At 37.7% G+C, this 23,118-nt stretch overlaps 1 protein-coding gene across 1 annotated transcript in view; it reads left to right on the top strand.

The window, feature by feature from the left end:
* mid2 (midline 2) overlaps nt 1-23,118 on the top strand; it is a 334,562-nt gene that overhangs the window by 5,535 nt on the left and 305,909 nt on the right. The window lies entirely within an intron of this gene.

Below are 23,118 nucleotides of genomic sequence, written 5' to 3'. Positions count from 1 at the left end.
ACCGTGATACCTATGAATCGATTTTTAACTGCCTTACGATTAATCGTTACATCGCTATTCAGAAAGTATATCCACTAAACATCCAACGTCCACTGGACCTCCAGATTACGTCCATATTGTGTCAGTCGGTCCTGGACCACATCTGCACGTCTATACGACGTCCGAAATAGGTTAGCATCTTAGCGTCACGACCTCATCTGGATGTTGATATGACGTTTAGGGATCGACCGATATAGATTTTTTAGGGCCGATGCCGATACAGATTTTTTTCCATCAGCTTTAGCCGATGACTGATACGGACTGCTGATTTTCTTGAGCCGATATTTAGAGTCGATGCTACTTTTGCTCCCTCAGTTTACATCATAAATATTACACAATGATGGTAACAAAGGTAAAGAAGGAGCATTTATTGAAATTAACAAAGGTGAGGTGGAACAATAAGAAGTAAAAAAATATTTAGCAAATATTAAAAACAGGTGATGTAGAACAAGAACATGTAAAACATATTTCTGCTCTCTGTGAATAATGTGGATCGGCGAACGCAGCAACCCGCATCGGCCGATGCCAAGACACGTAAAAAAAGCAAAACATCGGCCAGCCGATGTATCGGTTTGTCACTAATGACGTTCAACGTTTGAAGGGATTTCTGCTCACTCCTCATATGAAATTTAAACTGCCTTTACAAACCCACACGCAGACACGTAGCGTAAATGTCGAGCTGATGTTGAAAGACGTCTTTTTAAGACAACGTTTGGTCAGGTTACCTCAACGAATGCACTGACAACAAAAACGTCAAAATTACATATAAACATTACAATACTCTCAAAATGAATGGTTTCGTACACTCTCACAGTGCAAAACAGTTATTAAAATGTATTTTAATGCTGTATTTTGTCATAGTATTTCCGACAATTAATTTGGTAAACATTTCAAATTTCAAAAATGATGTGGGTAAAAAGGATTCACATTTGGCTTTGTTCTACAAAGTCAATAAACCTAAATTATCCCAATGTGAATTGATCGCTGGGGGGGTGCAACGGGTAAGGAAGTGCGCTGAATGCATAGGGTGAGGGTTTGAAATCCAACCTCCGTCATCTTCTTTTATGTTGTCTTCTTGGGGCGTCTGGGAGACGTCTTTTTCCAACGTCCAAAAGAGACGTAAAAACGTTCACCCTGCATCCGCCATAGACGTGTTCTCAACGTCGGACCATCACGTCATTTCAACGTCGGCTTGCTCAGTGGGATGAAGATTAAAAGTGAAAAAAAGAATAAGAATAAGACGAAGATTCACCAATTATTCTAAATGATCTAAAATGTAAATTAAATCTGTTTAAAAAAGCGCATCATTGGCCTGCCTCTCCAGTATGTCAAACAACCGTAGAAGAGGTATTAAATCCTTTATTTACTACAGGATGTCATTATGACGCGTTTCACCTCACAGTCTTCATCAGGACATGATTAAAACAAGTAAAAACAGGTGCTTATGTGCTGTGCGAGAGAGATCATGTGACTAAAAGGCATAAAAAAAAACATACATTGACAGGCAAGCATTAATCAATAAAGATATTATTAAGAGCAATTTTAAAGATAGGTATCTATTTCATAATACTAATTTAATATATTTCTCATTATATAAAGATTATACGCATCATGTTTGACCAAGAAGCTCATCAAGTAGTTCATATTAGTGTATTACATTTATTATTATAACATATTTTATAAATATCATTGTAGATTAAGTAGCTCATCAAATAGTTAACCACCCCTGCTCTATCTAAATAAAATTAGTTTGCAAATACATGAGAACTTGCTTTGCTTTGTAGTGCAGTTCTTTGTTGGGTTTTATTTTGGTTCTTCATGTGAAGCTCCCTGTGCAATAGAGGCTTTGGCTATGGAAAAAAATACAAATAAAAAAAAGAAGAGTGTGACATGTCACCTCCTTTTATTTTCATCAATAATGCAGGACGCAGAAACAATGGGGAGTTCAGAGTGAAGTGGAGGCCCAATGAATGAAAGTGTCCTTTCAACAGTAATAGAATGTGATAAAATGTAATAAAATAATCTCAATAAAATCACACAATAGCAACAGATTCCAAAACTAATGCACACACCTAAGTGGATCATAATAAACCCATTTTTAATCAGATGCATTTGTTGAGGGCAAAGAGCATCTTTCGTCTGTATTTACAGTGGGAATCATATATTTACCCATGAACAGTATTTTGGTGACATGGAAAATTACAATATCACCTATATCGATATACAGTATATATTTTTGACAGCTTACTTTGTATTAAAATGCTCATTTTAGGAGTTGTTGCTTTCACTACTTCTCAGAACAGCATCAAAAGCACTTTATTGTTGTAATTAGCACTTGCAAATTTATATTTTAAATGTATTTAAAGTTTAAATAAATCTGAAATTGTTTATTATGAAACAAATTGATTTATTGCTTGTGTTCATTGAAAAATACATGACAAGAAGCCTTCGAAAAAATAATTACAATATTGAGGAAAAAAAATCGCAATTAAATTCCAAAATAGTTCAGCCCTAATTTAGATGGATTTCTGTGTGCGTCTTAACCCAGACCTTCATCTAAACATCCACAAATACAGAACTCACTCACACGTGCTGTCTCTTATAGTAGTCTGGTCTGTTGGGGGAAGAATTGTGCACACTGGCCAAAAGCATGAAATTTGGCATACTTACAGTTTTTGACCTGCTGATTTTAATTCTGGCGAGAGCTGGAGCCAATTCTCAACGGGGTCACCATATTGGACAATTAAAAATGGCGGCCATCCCAAAACAGGCTTTTTTGTTATTACCCAACCAAAAGTCACATAATTAAAATTAAAAACACATTTCTAATGTTCTGGACCTCAGGGATTCTGAATTTTACACCTGTTTGACAGTAACCTTGACTGGTTACCTGTGAATATTTAACATTGAACATTTATGACCAAAAATGTATTTATTTCACAACATAGAAGCCCAGAATCCCAAATCAACTGTTTGTTAATAAATGTGCCTGTGTGGCATTTTGCTTCAGCAAATTTAACCCTGAATTAGGGCTGGGCGATATTTTTCCAAAACTCATATCTCGATATTTTTTCTCAAGATATCTATATACAATATAAATCTCAAAAAAATTAAATTCAAATGAAGTGTGACCAGAAAGACAATTCTGGGTTAAATGTGATGATCCAAATGCAACACAGACACATTTATTAACAAACAGCTTCACAATTTGTGCAACTTTAGTCTTTTTCTCTTATGATGGGGACAGCACGTGTGAGTGAGTTCTGTAGTGTGGCTTGTTTAGTGGAAGGTCTGGGTTAGAACACACTCAGTAATCCCTCTAACTTTGCCTTTCATGCTGTTCTGAAAAGTAATGAAAGCAGTGACTCCTAAAATAAGTATTTTAAAACTAAATAAGCTATAAAATAAAAGCATATCGAATTGTCTTTCTGGTCAGACTTTAATTTAATTAAAACTATATTAAAAAATATTGAGATATAAGTTTTGGTTGATATCACCCAGCCCTACTTGCTGTTAAGAAGAAGAACTTTTCAATTGATTTAGGTTTCTCTGCATCTCTTGCTCTCGTGATGAAGCTGCATGATGGTAATAAGCAAGGTCTCAGCACAAGGTCTTAGCCACTGTTGACGGTGGCTAATTATGAAGACGCTACAACAAAGACAGGAGCTGTGTTTCATGTTCACGGCAGAGAAACGGGACCGGCCTCTCTGCGCTGGGATGATTATAGCTGTGACAGACGCTTGGTATTCTGTGTTGATGGTGCAGCTGCAATGATTTCCAAAAATAGACGTAAACACCAACTGTACAGTGAAGTGCCTTATTGACTCCCCTGCAGGTTAAAGACAACGTGCGTCTCAGATAACAGATTGTAGAACATCCCCGTCACACTAACGAGGGACTTGTCTCCAAAAAGTTTTTAGATAAGCCAAGTCTTTAACTGTGATTAGTCACAGTATTGGGTATCAAATAAATGCATGTACCGACCGCAGTGTACACATCACATGCAGTGTTTAAAATCATCAACAGAGTAGCTTTTTAGATTTGATTTTGTCATTAAATGACAAAAAAACCAAAAAAGAAAAAAGAATCGTCCTTTCTGTCTCCTTTCCTATCCACTTTTCTTTAACCTCCGGAAGTTTTTAAGTAGCAGCCATGATAAAGAGCATTCCAGTTCTCTAAAAGCTAATGAAAGGAAGCTCAATGCTTCCTTTATAACCCCTTTTAGCCTAGGAAACACTGATACATCCTTTACCGATGGAGACCAGATAATGCTGACCCACAATTCATTTAAAGGGACCAGCTCATCCAAGCGTCCACGAAAACTCACAAAGACATAAAACTGCACTCTGTCGTTCAAGCAAAAGAGAACAGAGACATTTATAGCCACATTATGTTTTATTAAACATAATTTATTTACCTAGGAATGCTTTGTGTGGTTGTACATGTGTATGTCTACAACGTTATGCAGGCCTATATCTTACATAAATGTACCAAGTTCATAAAATCATACTTATATTGGATTAATGTTGGTTTCTGAGTGGAAGGTGAGTGTGAGCAACCATTCTCAATGTGACGTTCTTTTAGTTTCACTTTTGTTCCTCGTAGCCTGGTAACCTCTTTTCCTTTGATTTACATTGAAAGCTTGTGATATTTGAGATTAAATCAGCATAAGAGGCACAGGGGAAAGTGTTATAAATGTGCTTTTAGTAGTCCATTTTTGGAATGTTGTAGTTTTTTTCATCACGGTAGACGTCAGTCGGATTATCACGTCACCTAAAGGACGTGCGTGTGATTCTCAAAAGCAATGTCATGACCTTACCCTAACTCCTTTAGGAAGTCTCCCAACACCTTTCCTTATCCCCGTGATGTCATCCATGGCGTTAAAGAAAAGTGTATAGGGAAGCAGATAGGAAGGACTATTCACACACAGCCTTTGTATTTGAATCCAGCAGTGAGTGATGGGTCCCTGATCTAGACCAGACCTTGACCCCCAAACTTGGTCCCCGGGCACCACCAAATTTTCACTAAAGTGATTGATAAAGGTTAACAGCATTATTCTTATTTTTTTACTAAATAGCTAAAAGGTGCACGTCACTGTCTGATTCGGTTGACACCGTTTTTTGGTCAAGTTTGATTCCATTATTCCTCGTGATATCACCTCACTCTGAGAGACCCCCAATTTAGGCCGCATTCAGATCTTTTAGTTTAAACTCCAAAATAAACATCTGCAAATGTCTTACTGCATCTTTCAGTCCATGAAAGCACCAGAAATGTGTTGGGAAGTCACTTTGGCAGAGTTTTTGGGAGCAAACAAGAAATCACTGTAAGAAGGAAGTAAAAGCTTTTCAATGGACCAATTTACGGGACTCCACATCCCATAGTGCAGTGCGCAAAACGTGCCAAATATCCTCTTTGCCAGATTCTGTTAACTTGGAGTAATTGAGAAACCCACCCAACATAACTGTCAAATTTGATAAAGATTGATCAATTACAAACAGAACTATTACATTTTAAAATCTGGTATGTACTTTGGACGTAGTCCTGCTAACAGTCTAACAAACAAATAAATAAACAATGATGGAGCTATGACTTCCTTGGCAGAGGTAACAAAATGAGCGTTTACAGTAAAGATCAAAACTTTGGAGTGACAATTTCAACCTTTTACGTCTTTTTTTTTTGAGCAAATAATCTTTGATTTATAGATCTATGAGGCCTACACTATGTCGTTATCTGATAAAAATGTGTTGTCCCTAGCAACTTTAAGTATTTTTTTTGTCTTTCTTGCTATTGTATTGTGAACAGTATGAAATTGAGGAAAGCATAATTGAAAGCTTTTGAAACAACTAAATGTTTCAATAAAAATTGATTTATAAGCTTTTATTTTGGCTTCATAAATCTCTACATGGCGTCACCAGTCATGAACCTCACTGCACGTCACTGCCAAATGTCGACGTGACGTATTCCAGTCTAAACAGCATAGCAGTAGATTCCCTCACCACTCACAGGCCGTTAAATATTCAATTATGAGGGCTCTCCAGTTCAAGCTGTGTTGGATATCCTGTGGAAAAAGCCTCTCGGATTGATACGTGGGCATCTTATTGAAATCAGCTCACAGTTTGTTGACGTAGCAGGAATAGACAGATGGCCTGCAGCGCTCTGTTTTTACTGTCTACACAGGAATTTCAATATGTTTGAGGCAAGAAAAACACTAATTGAAGTTGTGTCTAATAAGGGTGTAAGAAAAAATGTATTCAGCGATATATCGTGATATTTCACCAGGCAATTATTGTATCGATCCAAAGAATGTTCAATTTGATTTTTTTTTTTTTTTTTTTCATGTTTTTTAATGAAATAGCATTTCATTAACATAACTAACATATGCATAGCATGTAAACTTGGAAGTTGATTGTGCTTTGTTTTCATGAAACATACTGGGCACTTTTATAGATGTACTGTATGTGGTCACTTTAAAAAATAAAAATAAAAAAATTAAGAACTTATCTGAATCTGAAGTAGAAGCAAAAGTTAAACTTTTTTGAAAAATTTAATTTGACAGTTTGATAAATATACCATTTGTTTTTGATATTGGAACTCAAATTACAGTTAGTTAGCATTGCAAGTAAAAAAATAAAATAAATAAAAGATTGTATTTCACTATTTTGTACTTGTAAAGGGGAAATTTGTAATTATTGATATCGCGATATATCACAATGTATATTGTATTGTCTAGTACAGCAGCCTGCCTACTTGCCCGTTCTGATTGGTGGAGTCGTTTGAAAGGCACCCTCATCAGCCAATAGGGTGCAGCCTATGTGACGGTACTGGCTTTTTGTGACTTTTTGTTGGACAATTTATAAATTATTGGAATGCGGCCAATACAGCGGTGCATTCAATAGCCCGGAAAATAAGGTACTTACTTCCTTATGACTAGGGGTGTGAGAAAAAAAATTGATTTCACGATATATTGCAATTTTTTGGGTGCCGATTTTATTTATTTATTTTTTGTTTTTTAATTTAAAAATCGATTTATTTATTTTTAATTCATTTATTTATTTTTAATTAATTGATTATTTTTTTATTTAATTTTTATTTATTTTTAATATAGTTCATCAATATTTTTGTGTATTTGTGCAATATTGTCATTATGTTGTCATGGTTACTTTGAGACTTCTACACAGTAGCTTCAGTGAAAAGAAACGTGTTGCACTTTATTTTATGATGGCAGTGTGTAACACTGTATTTTCTTTTTTTCAGTGAAAATGTGCAAAAACACTAATAATAAATAATAAATAGGATGTTTTGTAGCAAAGAGTTTTGACTCGGAGTTTATCCTCTGAATGATCAATATCTTCTGATGAACATATACAGCAACTTGATTTTTCATCTCTACATTTAATTTTGGGTAGAATATTGTGATATATCGCAATATTGTGATTAATTGTGATAATATCATATCGTGACCCAAGTATCGTGATATGTATCGTGTTGCAACATTCTTGCCAATACTCAGCCCTACTTATGACATGCAAATCATGAATCGCATTGTATTGTTAGATTCATGGCAATGCCCACCCCTAGTGTCTAATCCAGGGGTCAACAACTCAATGCCCATGGGCACCAGGTACCTTGCATGGACCATGTGAGGGGCCCTTAGGAGCTCTAGTCACCAATGAGCTGCATCTAAAATCTGAGTTACTTTCCAGGATTCAAACTCATAAAGATAAATACATATGAGAGATGTAGTTATTACTTAGTAGAGTTAAATAAAACTGCATGTGATAAAGTTTTCGTATTAAATTAACCGTCTTTAAATGTTTATTTTCACTGAAACATTTTGACAAGTGTTTTAAAGTGTTGCAGATCTGGTGTATGATAAGTGGTATGTAATACAGTATATAATATGTAATATATAAGATATATTTTTAAAAACACAAGGCGGATTTTCTATAAAATGTAATGAAAATGAAAAAAAAAAAGGCATAAATTAGGAGAAATAAAGTGTTTCATGTTGAAACCTTAACATTTCCTATCTTTTCAAGTGCTTATTATCTTACCCTGTAATTAAAGTGAAACCATGAAAATGTAGTGCTTTTCTAGCTTCAGAAAGGTTGGTGACCCCTGGTCTTATCAGATCAAATAATAAAGTGTCTGGAGGTACAGTAAACCACAGCATCTCTACATAAGCACGATGTGCCTGTAATACCACTGTGCCAGGATAGTCTCGTGGGTTTCGCTAAAGTGGGTTCGAATCCCACATTTGAAATTTTTTTTTTCTTCTTCATTTTAACATATTTAACACAACAAATTACACTTTTAAAAATACATATCCGACAAAAATAAACATTTTAGGGTTAGGGATTGATTTAGGGTTAGAGTTAGGGATAGAGTTACAGTTTGTGTTAGGGTTAGGGCAAAAATAAAAGGGTTAGCGGGGTAGCTAAAAAGAAATATGAGCTACACGGAACTTTATGTCATGTGGTGCACCTATCACATGACCTAAATTGGCCAATGGCAGCGCTGCCTATCTATAGCGTGGCAGTCCACGTATACGTTTAACGTACCCGTAGCCACGGCCAATGATAAATCACTACGAGTACTATACATAAATGGAGGCTTTCAGAATTCCTGCAGTGAGCTAGTAGAACAGTGCTGTTGAGGTTTTGTAGATATGTCGGTTTAAAGCGAGCCCAGTCTGTCAATCTGTCATAGTGAGCCCTAAGTAGTGTGGCTCCAACTGAGCTGACAGACAGAGAGTCACTTATGTGGCTCAGCATTTGTTAGACCACAGCGTGAGGGGAGCGGCCTCTCCTCTGTCACATGAGATAACATCTTTCAGTCGTCAGGTGCTTGGACCTTGCTGGAGGGCTAGAAACGGGACCATGCTGTCAGTCAGATTAGCGCTACGAACGATCTGAGAGGGTGATGAAGTATTCTACAGGAAACTGAAAGATCTGCAGATCCCTAACACTGAGCATGCACAATCAGTCACACACAACCCAAACCCTCCCCCAACCGAAACATCAAGGGACGAGATCAAGGCGGGTCATGGGAGGCTCATTTCAGAAGAATTCCTCAGGGAGACTGCTGTGTCCTCCATGTCCTCCATGCATATATTTAGCCTCAGGCGTTAAACTTCTTAGGCCATCTCTCTATTAGAAATGGACCTTTCATAACTCGCTGTGATATAAGGCTTTCATTTCATGATGTCTACATATCACTACCATGAGCCCATTATCGTAACAACAACACATCTTATTTAAAGGCGTCTTTCCAGCATCGTCCATGGAGTTTACAACAAAAAAAACAGAAATGATTACAATACAATAAAAGTTTTTTTTTTTTTTTAAAAAAACCTCAGTTGGAGAACATTGCTGAAAGGGGATGCGTTGGAGTTTGATGGAGATATTTTGAGGTTATTCCTATTAGGCAGTGAGGTACAGTAGTCCTGAGGAGGCTGTGCGCGTGGATGGTTGTGGTATGGGGGATATTTGAAGGGCACAGGGCCAGGCTATGGATGTTACGTAGGTGGAAATGTGCACAGTATGTGGTGAGAGAGAGACTGTTGAGAGTGTTTTTAATGAGGAAGAATATCGTTTTCATCACTGTTGAGCTTTAGGACATTGAAAGATTACCATAGTTCAATTTTTGCTCAGAGGTTGAGCTGGAACGGTGAATGATGGTTTACTGAATGAATAGAGCAGGGTTAATCAAACACAAAATAATATGTACTAGTATTTTCAAGATGTCTGATAATCTATTAGTTATTTGTTTAGCCCAATCCTGAAAGTCCATGTGTATTGTTTTATTTCCTGCCTTCTGGCTTTGCTTGTGTTGATGCAGGTCTTTGCTTACATCACTTAGAACAAGGGTTTGCAACCTGCGGCTCTGGAGCCTCATGTGGCTCTTTGCCTCTTTCACAATGGCTCCCTATAGCTTTGAAAAATATTGAAATAAAGATTTGTTATTTTCTTACAGAGGCTGTTAATGATTAATGACAAATAAAATTATGATTTAACAATTTGTTAACCTAAAATAAATAACGTTGTGCAATGACTCAGCACCTTTCTACTTCACCTCCTGCAACATCTACAGACCATCAACTTTGCTGCACCTGTGAATAACCGTAAGTTTTAAATACCTGGTAAAATAACTAAACCAACAAAAACACTATTCTGGAAGAAAATAGAGATTTTAACTGTGCGGAGACAGATTCATTTAACCACCATTTAAATATGCATGCTTTATGTGTGGCAAGAAATGAACAATTAGCATGTGTTGATCACATGATCATGTGTCTTTTTGTAGCCTTTCAAATACATTAACTAAAAAAAAAAACAAATCTTCTTTACTGTATATAACATTGTGTTCATGTAAACTGAGATGTGTAAGAATTTTAAGATGCAAGATACTGTTTTTGTTATTATTTCTTGATGTTAATTTATTTTATTTAAACTGATTTTTGAGGTGCCATTTACATGATCAATTTAAATCTAATCAAAATAAATGAAATTTTAATATAATTTTAACGAGAATTTAACACACTGTATTGTCTACATTGAGAAGATTTTTTTTTTCGGCTCCGGAAAGACTTTAATCGAAGTGAGATGAGGCAAAATGGTTCCTTTGAGATTAAAGGTTGCAGACCGCTGACTTAGAACAACATAATGGTTGTTCTCAGTGCAACCGTTTGGAGAGGAGACCACTGCTTGTTCATTCACTTTGGTCATTGAGCGATACAAAAAAAAACAGCTGTTGATGTTTTGGTCATTTGACTGGAAAAGTTATGGAGGTTTAAGAATGAACTAAGATTAGAGAGGTAAAATGTTCTCTTCTATTGCTTTCTGTGCCGTTTGCATGTTCTGCTTGAGCTTTGTGTGGATGTTTGATGTGTGTGTGTGCCTGGTCTGTAACAGAATGTTGACATGTTCTGGTAGAGTGAGTTGACCTGCAGTACCCAGTGACCCCAATCAGGATAGAGTCAAAACAGAAGACGGATGAAAGAATAAAGAATTTAAAACCTTTGTAAATATTGTCTCTAATGAATGTTTTACTTAATTATTGGTCTAAACACTTTAGGCCTTTTAAGCCACATAATGGTCATTGACCCAGATAATTGAGCTGAGCTGGCTATTGATGAGTTTATTGATTGATGCTTGTCGACCTGGAAAGAAAATTGTTGTGCGTGTGTGTGTCTGATACGATAGAAATGATTGGTCGGACTAAAAAAGTGGATGCTGACTTGTTAATGGGATAGTGGGAGAGGTAGTTTGGGATGTTACAGCTGTGTGTTTTGTTAGAATAGAGTGAAGTTACTCTAGTGTTCAAACCTGGGAAACATTCAGAGAGACAGAGTCAGACTCAATCAATCCTTTTATTAAAGCTGATATCCAGAGTTTCTGAGAAATCTGTTTATGTATGATTTGTTTGAAATGTGGACAAATACCTAACTAGTCTTTTACTATAGTCTACTGCCGGTGGTCATTCATATACATTAATGTATATAAGTCCCTCCTTCATCCTATAGACTCCTATACAAATGAAAATGATCGCCGAGTGCGCCCAGCCAATAGGCTTCAACTTCCTGTCTTTGAGTCTGTCAATCAAAGTGAATGCGGAACTGTGCACGGAAACAATGTGTCACAACATCAAACAAATAAATATGGTTTAGGCTCTTACCTGAGACATAGACCTATATGAATGTGACCTGATACGACCGTGTTATGTTCCGCGATGCGCGTGCAGAAAAGTAGAGGTGTGGCTTCTGTTAGATTGGCAGAGGCAGTGGGAGGAAGTGAATCTGTTTAGGGCGGGACATCGAGACGTTTTTCTCGGCATTTTATCCAGTCGTTGTAATCTAGTGTCTCTCCTCCTTTGGCCTGGCTCATGGCTGGCCATGTGTGTCTTCTTTTCTGATTATTAGAGTCAAAACATTAGCTGTCGCACATCAAGATATAAAGACACTCACACATTTGATTTGAGTCAGGCAGAAATACAAAAGTTTATGTCTAACATTAGTCTTTAATTAGAAGGCTTTTACATTTAGAAACCACTTATTACAGTTAATTTAAGATGACATTTACTGCTGACTTAAAGCAATACACATTATTTACAAGATTATTGATTGATCAGTTATTTTTTTTATCATTTAGGGGTCTAAGTCAGTGGTTCACCCCCTACACCTCTACAACATTTTGCTCAGATTACTATAAAAAAATACCTATAGAGAATAATGATAGAACAAATTAGTTATAACACATTTTAAAGATTAAAGAATAAGTGAAAACAGTATTTTGTGCCTCCTGAATAGGGCTGGGTATCACCAGGTTCCTCACGATACAATACATTGCAATATTTTTGCTCACGATAACGATATTATCACGAATCTGTGATAATCGCTAAATTGTGTGAAATTTCATCCACGTTACATTACGATTAGGGATGTCCCGACTTTTTCACTTCCGATATGATACTGATATTGCAGCCTTGCGTATTGGCCGATGCCGATATGGATCCGATACGATATCAGCACTGTTATTAATGGAATGTTAGAAAAGGCTTGATTAAGTGATGTTACTCAAACAGAGAACAATAGTCAGCAACATTTTTTCAAAGCGCTTATATCGGGGATTTTAGATGCAGTCCGATACAATCCGATATTCGTTTTCTGACTGATATCGGATCGGGAAACCTCTAATTACAATATCTGTGTCACTGAAGGAATTCAGAATGTATTGAATGCACTGCATAATAGTATGTAATAGTAATAGTTTCTGCAGGTTTAGAGAAAGATTTTTACGTTTATATGGAAATGCATCGATTTAAAAATGTAATAAGTTACTTACTGTGCCCCGCCTCTGGAAAACAGGAACAAGCGGGTCTGAAAATGGATGGATGGAAATAAGTTATTTTATATGATAAAGTCTCTCAGTTTGGGATTTATTCACGTATTTGTTTGTTTCATAAAGAAATTAAGCATCAAAAGATTTTCATTACATTTGCGAATTGTTAGTGAAATAATGGTACTCTGCGTTGACTAAAGCTGCTAAATGACTCATTAATGCTCCACAATGTTATCAGCAAACACCGCTGGAGTGCGTTATTGGAGGAGCATGACAGAGGTGGCATGTCCGTCCAGCATTCATAGCAGGGAGGGGGACGCTGTGCGTGAATGAATGACCCTCCACAGGGACGGATGGTGCTGAATGAATAAATGATTCTCAGTGGACAGCAGCTTGTTCTAATGCTAAATAGTGTTTATCCAACAGAGAAAAAGAGATTTAAAGACCCAGCACGTACCATAAATAACCACAGGCATTCACAGTAGCTTTATAGTGAGATAGTTATGAGGTACTAACAGCTCTCTTTTATTTAATCGTTCTTAAAACAATAACCGTAAGGTTTTGGAGGTCGATGGCAGTATTAACATTATCGTAAACATGTCCATGCTCCATAAAGCACATTTTATCTGATTGTGTTCGTATTTGGATATAAGCAGTAGAGGTGTGACGATACACTCAGCTCACGAGGGTTCACGAGATTTTAAGAAAACTACAATGACAAAATATATGACTTTTATTTAACCGGGTTGCACATGCATTATGAAATGTTTTATTACAACTCTTCACATGCATGATGTAAGCATGAGCTTTTAATAAACTTATTCTTCCACAAATTGAAACTAAAACTAAAATGTATAAAAGTTAAAATAAAATGAATAAAATTATATATTGCTTTCTCTTTTTTTAAGTGCAAACAATATCATGTGTAAAACCAAATGAAAGTTCTACTCTATCAATACAGAGTGTAAATAGTGCAAACAAAGCCTGACCAAGTATGTCATTAACAACATGCTGCAACTACACAGCCATGTTCTTTTAACTGTTAATAAACTTCTTCTTCCACAAATTGAAACTAGAACTAAAATGTCCTCCTCCTCTTCTTCTTCTTTTCCTTCTCCTGCTTTAGGTTCTGGCAGACTAGACGTAGCAAAGGCACATTGCTGCCCCCACTGGTCACAAATAGAAGTTTGGATAGCTCACAAAAAGTAAAAAATAAATCTCGCAAGACAGATTTTTAATGCGATGAGAAATCAAGTCGAGTGTTGGGGTTAGTTACATTTTTAAATTACAGCCACGCCTTCAATTATCCATGTTCAATTACAACCCAATTACAATTACTGAGCCTTTAATAAACAATCCCATTAAACTTTACCTTCTTGTGTGTTATTCTTCTGTTAGCATCTCTTATAAAAGTAAAATACACAAAACTGTTTTATCTATCATCCAATTTGTTTTCATCTCTTGGTTTCCTTGTTAGGCATCTTTATCCATAAAAAACTGGTATTAACGTGTTTGGTGTGGGTGTCAGTATACACATTGATTTCTTTTCTTTTTTTGAATGGTAAAATGATCCTGAAGAGAACTGATGAGTAAACTTGATATAAAACATATTTGAATAACTAACAACATATGTGCAAACCATAGAACTGTAACAGATTCTCCAGTTTTGTGTATAATTACATTGTAATTGAGTTTTTATAAAATTAAAGTTAATTATCTGAACTCAATTACAATTCAATTATGATTACAACAGCAACATATTTTTTCAGTTCCAGTTATATTTATATCATAACTGTAATTCATTTTTAATTACGTGATTACAATTGTAAGTGACCTCCAACCATGGATTGAAGTCTAACCGTGAAATAAAGTGAAGCTAAAAATGACAAATTTTCACACATTCCTTCCTTTCTTTAAAAAAAAGAATCACCTGCTAAGCCTCATTAGATTTTCTAGTTCTAGAATTCAGTGTAGTTGATGATTTAAAAAAAAAGGCTTTTTTTAGAGGGTGTGTGTGAGTAAGAGGTGTATCAGAGTGGATGCTGGCCTCTGCTCGTCCTCTTGTCACTACGTGTTCTACCTGGATCGTCAGCAGATAATTGGGAGGAAGGTGAAGTAGACGTCTTCTCTATCTACTTGATTCCTGATTCTAAAATGCTTGTAACCTCGCAGCTCCTGCCAACCGGGCCATTTTTTGCTACACACGTTCATATGTGCATGAGCGCACTCCGCCCACCATTCTATGTCCCCATGTGTGTCCTATTTATTGGACACTTCTCTTTCGCATTTCAATTTTTAAATGCTCTGCAGTTTCTAAAGTAAAGATTATTTGCTGAAAGAAAAATGAAGCTCTAACACAAATCTATGGCTACAAATTAGGAGGCATTTATTCCTTCCCCCACCTCTGCTAATTAATTGCTTTAGCTCCATCATTAGCCAGTTCAATTGACTGAAAACCTCTTTAAACAGTCAATTCCTTTTAACAAGCTGCCCCTTAAAATCTCCAGAGAAAAATGTTGCTGTGGATAACTTCCATTAGACAGTATGCTGTGTGGTATATACAGTGATAAACGAGGCTCTCATGTGCAACTTAATTAGAATCCAACATTCCATTGGTATGTCAACTGGGTTAATGGGAATTGGTAACAGTGTGCTCAATGTTTGTTTCTTTTAATTTCTATAAATATAAAACAACACAGAGGGGTGGATTCACTAAGATCTGAAATAAAGGGTGGTAAACCAGTTGCTTCCCTAAATCCTTTAGTGACGCAGTTTTCCTCATCTGCTGGGAGGAATTCACTAAGATTGCGGCAATCATTAGTGCACGTGCGGAAGTGGTGGAGACCGTCCTATTGAAATGAGCGTTTTGCTTGTTTAATGTGGAGATGTCAGTGTGCAGAAACAGACATTTGAGGAAGTTAAATTGGAGGCAGATGGACTTCTCTGTCTGCTGTACAAACATTTAATAATGTAGAAAATGAAATAAATAAACAAAAAATGTGTTGGTTTTTTTTGTTTGTTTTTTTTTAAACAACTTTAAAAACCTAATGATATTTTTTCCCCCTCATTTAATGTGGGTGCTCTGTCAGGTCCTGTTTGCTCTGATCAGTCCATGAAAAATAGACAGATTTGGACAGAAATCGTCCTATTGATCTGTTGACGCCATTGATCTGAGTTAATGAAGCAACGCAGTCTGTCAATCAGTCGATCAGCACCATTTTAAGATGATCTACTGACCATCATCCAGCACGTTTGACCTCCTGAGTAGCGTTGTGTCACCACATTCTCATATTGTGCCATCACTGCGTAAATCACGCATCTGATCAGCTGATTCTAGCCTGATGCTCCTTCCATCAACGCGACATTACTGGAGCGGTTTGTCCATAGTGACAGAGCTCCTTTCCCCACCGCAGCATTACCAGACTCCAAACACACCGCCACAGGTGTGCAGCTTTTTCTCTCCCTCACACACACACACACACACACACACACACTAGTTAATATTGACTATTATTTTTTTAAAATTATTTTCCTTTACTTATATACTTGTACTTTTTTACATCTTTGATGTGTTTTGTGTCAACATTTACTGCAGCGGATCTCTGTGTGTTTTTGCACCTGCTTGTCGGCGTATTTTTCCGTGCTAAAACCGCAAACAGTTCCAGATTTGATAGAATTGCATTGCTCCCATGCTCCCACTGCATTAATTTATTTGCATGTCTTCTTCCCATTTTTTGCGCGCCTTACGAGATCCGCCTACTATACATATTCATGAGAGGGAAACGCGCTAAATGGAATGAGGGCGCATTCTGACACACTGAAAGCGAGCAGTCCTGATTCCCTGGAGTTTGTACTCCTCCTTAGTGCATGGAGTGATGTTTGCTCATGTTTTAACACCATTAAACCTTTAGTGATTCCGCCCCTGAATGTATTAGAATGCACCACTAAGTATGCACTAGTGGTGCACTAGGGCGACCGTGGCTCAGGTGGTAGTGGGTCGTCTTCTGCTCGAGAGGTTGGGGGTTCGATCCCAGTACCTGACTATGTGTCAAAGTGTCCTTGGGCGAGACACTGAACCCTAAGTTGCTCCCAGTGGTCGACTAGCACCTTGCATGGCAGTCCTGTCCCACTGGTGTGTGAATGTGAGAGTGAATGAGCTGATATGTAAAGCGCTTTGAGACTGCTTCAGTGTGGGGATAAAGCGCCATATAAAATCAAGTCCATTTACCAGTCCATTTTACTAGAGATGGAGAGATTCACTGATTTGACTCGGTGGTCGACTAATTGCGCAATGTATTTTTCTGGATCAGTAAAAACATGCATTACATCAGTTACTGCATTGTTTATCTCCTCTGCACCACTTTTTTTGAGGCACCTTGAATGCACCATCATTGTACTTTGGCTTGGCCCAGTAAACAGAAACCATGCACATGAAGAGGAGATGTTTAGCGTTCCCATGAAGACACATAAGTCTAAAGTTTTGCTATACTTTCGATTTTTTAGGAAGGAAGATGGAAAACTGGACAAGACATTAAAGCTGCAGTATGTAAGGTTTTTTTTTTTTTTGGCTTAATTTGGAAAAAAATCCTTCATCACCTTTGAGCATGTTGCAATCCAAAGTGTTCCGATAGGACAATGTAATCTTACAGCTTCTCTTAGCCCTGTATATGAAGTTTAGAAATTCAGGAGTGTGACGCAACTTTTTAGCAAATCAGAGATCTTTTAACAGAGGCGCCATGAGCTGTTTTGGGGTGTTACTATTGGCTGCTCGACTAAAGTTGATGCGCATTCACATCCTCTGTAGTGAAGTGCAATGGCGTACATTCCAGCTGGAGAAGTCTCCATTGCAGTGTTAGACACAACGATTACACGGCAAAGCAAGGGGGAAAAGAAGAACGACATGGAGAAGCAACAGAATAAAGACACAAACATACTCGGAGTGAACAGACTCACGGAGGGCAGCGCGAACGTCTGTCCCATGTACTAGTGTCAGAGGGAGAGTGAGAACAGACTGAATAAATTGTGTGTAAACCTAAGAGAAGCAGTGAATCAAAAAGTAATACCATAAATCTATTGTATAGGTAGAGAATGAGAATAAAGACAAATGTAATGATTTTTTTTTATTTTTTATGATTTAGTGTTTATTAATACATTTTTAAAAATCCTCTATCTGTACCATATTGAATTGCATCTTCTTTTTAAGTTGGATTTATTAATATGCTTCATAGAAAAAGATCAAGTATCAGATGCATCCTTCACAGGATAATAGAGGACAAAATAATTGTAATGTTTAGACACTAGATTTAAGCTTGTAAATTATTTTTATTGTGTTGAATTGTTACAAACCACATCATGAATTGTATTGACCTGAATTGCATTGTATAAAAAGAGTCAAATCGTTTTAATCGAATTACATCGCACATCTCTAGTATACACAACGTTGAACAATTGCACAGCGCTTACACCTCGCCTTCTGTCACTGCTGATCCTTTTTCTAGGTTGTGTCTCCTCTCATGCCTGTGAGTCAACTGTTTACTTGTGGTTGTAGAGGTTGTACTTTAAGGGATTTTAATCACGCCCAAATGTGTTTTTCTGAGACAATGACGGTCATCAACGTCTTTCGCTATTGCTCATGCATTTCGAAGAGTGATTGGCAGAGTGTTGACAGGCAGTTAGTGGATCCCACTGCGCTAGTTTGCTGACAAAAACAATGTATTTCCTAAACCACCATAACTCTTTAGAGTGAGGTGGCATTATTCACTTTAATTGCCAGGCTAAGTGTCAGTGTAGCACAATGACTGTCTGCATAAGTCACATTAACACTTGTATTTTGGGAACTCTCTGATCCTGGTATATAGGACCACAAATTCAAAAATATAGAGTATACCAGAAGGACAGATGTAAATCAGTTGTTGAGTTATTTGATTTATCAAACATTACATTTATGATGAAGGAAACAAATGTCAAAGAAAGATGTTTAAAAACGGAATCTGAAAGCAAGGAATCATCTGGTTTCATGTAAATACTGTTTAATTCCAAGCAAATAAAAAAGAAAAACAAAACAATAATTACATATATTACTGCATACAAAATACAGTTTTTTTGTGTTCTAAAGTGAGTGGGTGGACGTATAAACATATTAGTACCACCCCTTTTCCTACATCACAGCAACAAATAATACATTTTCAGCGTCCTGTTTTCCAACCATTGCTGCTGTTTAAAAAATTATTATGTCTCATCTTTATATGATTTTTATTTAGAGCACACTGTGTAACTTTTGTCGCAAAAATCAACAAACAGTCAGTGAGGCCAGCCCCCCTTTGTCTTTTGATTGTGTATGCAGACAGTATAAACTACTGTAACTTCAGGATAAGGATTGGCTCTAAGGGCTGGGTCGGTCGTGCTGAGGTGCAACATCAGTGGCGCTCCACCGCTACTCCCTGGCCAAGGTCGGGGGAGACGGGGGACGGGCGACCCGGCATGTGTGGGGCAGTGTCCGGCACCAGGAAAACGGATTGGCGGAGGGGGCCGGGTCTCAGTGGCGTCTTTTTAGCCTCCTCAGAAGCAGTTTTAAACTTTTTGCTTGCCTCGGCCATAATCTGGAGTCAAACAGGAGGAAAAATACTAGCAAAAGCCTTAGCTCCATGAGTATACCAGAACCTGTGGTCACGTGACTGCCGTAAAGTGATACGTTCTCCAGGCATTCTCCAGGTCACATGACCTGGCCAAAGACGGTCCGTCTTGCTGTATATTGGCCTGAGGAATCATTTAAAATAACATATGGGTCAACTCTTTAGGTCAAAAAGTTGGCGGTGTGTCTTTAAATACTCACAATAAACATATTACACACTTTAAAAATTGTCATACAATGAAAAGATACTTTCTGTATATTTTCTTTTAAATTGCTTGATATTTGTACACTCTTTAATTTCCATTGGCAAACTGTTCCAGATACTCATACATTCCACATACTGAAACACAAAAGAAACTGAACTGCTTCCCGCTCAATAAAAAGATTTTGAATGTTTTTTGGTCATAATTTATTCTTGGCCTTGACTTAAATACAACTTGAGTCGTGTATTGTTCTGTTTTTTAAGTTTAACTATTGCTTAGTTTACAATTATTTTAGTTATTTATTTATTTGTTTATTTGACAGGTTCCAGTAAATATATTAGTTAATGGCTAACTGCTTTCCTGTATGCAAACTGAAAGTGATTCTTCTGGTTTCAATACTTTTTATTCCTTATCTGGCACTGGCGCCATCTCTTGCTGTCTGAGCTGTACACCCTGTTCATCACACAGGCAGACAGACAATAACAAACACACATTCACTCCACCTGCTAGTTTAGATGTTTAGAAGTACTGTGGGAGTAAATGAAGTGTCAGACTAGAAACATCCTGTAAACTTCCCAAAAACAAAACAAAGGACTAGATTTTCAGGTTACATGCCACTCTGGTATATACAGTAGGAAGCTTTCCAAGGAATTGTTTTTTTTCCTCTTTAATTTGTTTGATATTCATTAGCCAAAATGCTTCTTACAAAAGTGCTAATGTGGTTTGTAAAGTAATGAGAAAACCGTAATTTGTTTTTGTTTCATTGTATTAAACTGTAGAGCTTTGGTGATGCTAGCTGGCAGTAACTGATCATCTGGGTTCCTAGTGCATATACCGTCGTCGTTAATCTAACTCTTTATTTAAGGATTGTTTATTTTATAATTAACTCTATAGTGTCCAGTGTCCATCTTTTTTTTTTATATATATTCATATTAGTACCTGGTTACTGGTACTGATTCACGTAAAATCAAACAATACCATGTTTCGATCCTTGTAACTGTGAGGGAGTGGAAGAGTAGAAAATTTCCCGTCACTTTGCACGCACAAGAGTGTAATGACGGCGGCAGTAGCCGCCAAAACCCAGCTCCACGCAGAAACATGACAGGTGTAAATGGAGCTTCACAGTGGAGCAGCGTGCTGTACCAACTACGTCTAAAGTCTCCATCACCAGAGCGGAGAGATATTTCCTGGTTCCAATGGCCAACGCAGACCGCGCTGTTGCACAGCGGAGGTGTCCAACAACCCGCTGAAATGGACAAAAATGACCGGTATTATCGAGAATGTACAGGGGAGCACCTCACTCTGCTCTCAGAACTAAATAACTTTTGCTTAGCACTCCCCCTAAAGGTCTCTTTTGGTTATGTCACTGTCGTAAACACTTCGCACCACCCGAGGCAGCAGCTCCTCCCTCCCGCTTCAGTGAGATGGGCAGTGGGAGGCTTTCTAAACGTACCGGGGCAAAATTAAAGCAGTTAATCTTGAAGAACACACGTGCAAGTCAGTAAGTGTGTGTGGGGTGTATAACGACCATAACCATTGAGTCAATAACCATTGAGTCCGGTTACACTCTGTGTCACGACACCCGTCCATAGAGTGGTAGTGACTGTAGTGTTATGGTTGGTTGCTGTGATTGGACAGGATACAACTCTCAACACTCACACACACTTACTGATGTGCACACGTGTGCATGCCTGGACGCCTAACAATTTTTCCAACTGCTTACATGTCACGAAGACGGTGCTACATAGTGAAGGTCACCTGATCGTTATAGCTTCACTCACGCCACACCTGCCACTACACCTAACTACCGACTTTAGGTAAGTTTAGTGAAAGTTAGGCAGGCAGGTATGCGTGCGTTAGACTGGTGCGCATGATTTTAGAAGCGATCCACCCCTCATACGTGCACACACACACACACACACACACACACACACACACACACACCTTGTACTGACGTCACTGGAGCAATGAAGTGACCAAAATTCACCTCTGTGTTCAAGCGACTCATCATGGACGATTGAAGTGGCTACAGTCGTGTTCAGTGTGAACTTTAGTGTGTATTAAGCTGTCGTTAAGCAGTACTTTTTGTCACGAGAACAGAGCCGTGAGACTGGTACCGGTCCGGAGACAGGGAAAGTTGCAAGCATGGTTTTCTGGCCAGAGACAGCAGGGGGAGATGAAAGACCACCCGGTCACCCCATAAACACTTGTATTACCCGTATTACCCTCAGAGGGACTACGAGAAGGATTGATTAAGGTGAAAAGGTTACTAAGTTGTGCTTTCATCACACTCTCCCTTCAACTGACGGCTGCACGGGACAAATAAACGGAACAAGCTCCTCGGTACACACGGTTCTCAAAAACAGGATTAGAACCAATTAAGTTCTAAGCACTAGCAATCGCACTAAATGAAAAATGTTGTTCTTTTGGTCAAAAAAGGGGTGACCTTGACATTAACGGCAGACGCTGAGTCAGCTTTCATAGCTGGTAGAAGCAGACCAGGCACAGGTGCTCCACTTCGGACAAGCTATAAATAAGTTCATTTTCACCTATGTGCACAAATGCTTGTGAAATACTTCTACTATAGAGCCTTGTCACGTAGAGCTGCTTTTTGATTTGTGCATTATTAAGAAAAAACACTGCATAGTTCCAGTTAAGTGTTTCATGTTGAATACATTTATGAAACAAATGTTGCTACAATACAAACAGTTGGATGTTGGTTTGATATACTGTATTTGTTATTTTTTGATAACTAAATATGGGAAATTGGAACATTTTGAGATTTTATTATTTACCATTTATTGCCACACAAAAGCAACGAAAATAGGTACCGTTGAGTACAGATACCGATTCACAGGATTCACACCCTAATTCTAACTACCAATCAAACATTTGACTTGTAGTGTATGTTGCACCTGTGTATATGTTTCCATGGAAACATGCATGTATGGCCTTATATTCTGGAATTTACAGTAAGCAGAGAATTAAAAACTGACATAATTCTTCATTAAGCCTCTTGCCTCTTTTAATTTTTGGCTTCCGATCTTTTCCCGCCCTACTATTCGTTTCCGTCCCATGAAAATAATGACCCTCTGTTGCATCATGGCTGGTATCACAACCGACGAAAGAGAAAAGCTGTCCTTAGAAAATAATGAGCACAAGCCAATTCTTAGGAATGCAGTGCAGTGCAGCCTGAGCATCTTGGGAAAATGAGCCCAGCTCTGTAACACAGCACCCTCACCACCCACAGCATTCTGCGGCTCACATCTAGATGTGAACTCAGATATAAAACTGCTCATTCCACCAGTGCGTTTATGTGTTTTCTTATCAGACACAAGCATGGGCTCCGCTGCGCTGTATGAAGCCTGGTGTGTGTCTTTCATCTTTGCTGAGATATAATCTATGG

This window comes from Gouania willdenowi, chromosome 10, assembly GCF_900634775.1.
Source record: "Gouania willdenowi chromosome 10, fGouWil2.1, whole genome shotgun sequence".
In the NCBI taxonomy this organism is placed as follows: domain Eukaryota; kingdom Metazoa; phylum Chordata; class Actinopteri; order Blenniiformes; family Gobiesocidae; genus Gouania; species Gouania willdenowi.
This window is presented reverse-complemented; position numbering and strand designations above follow the sequence as displayed.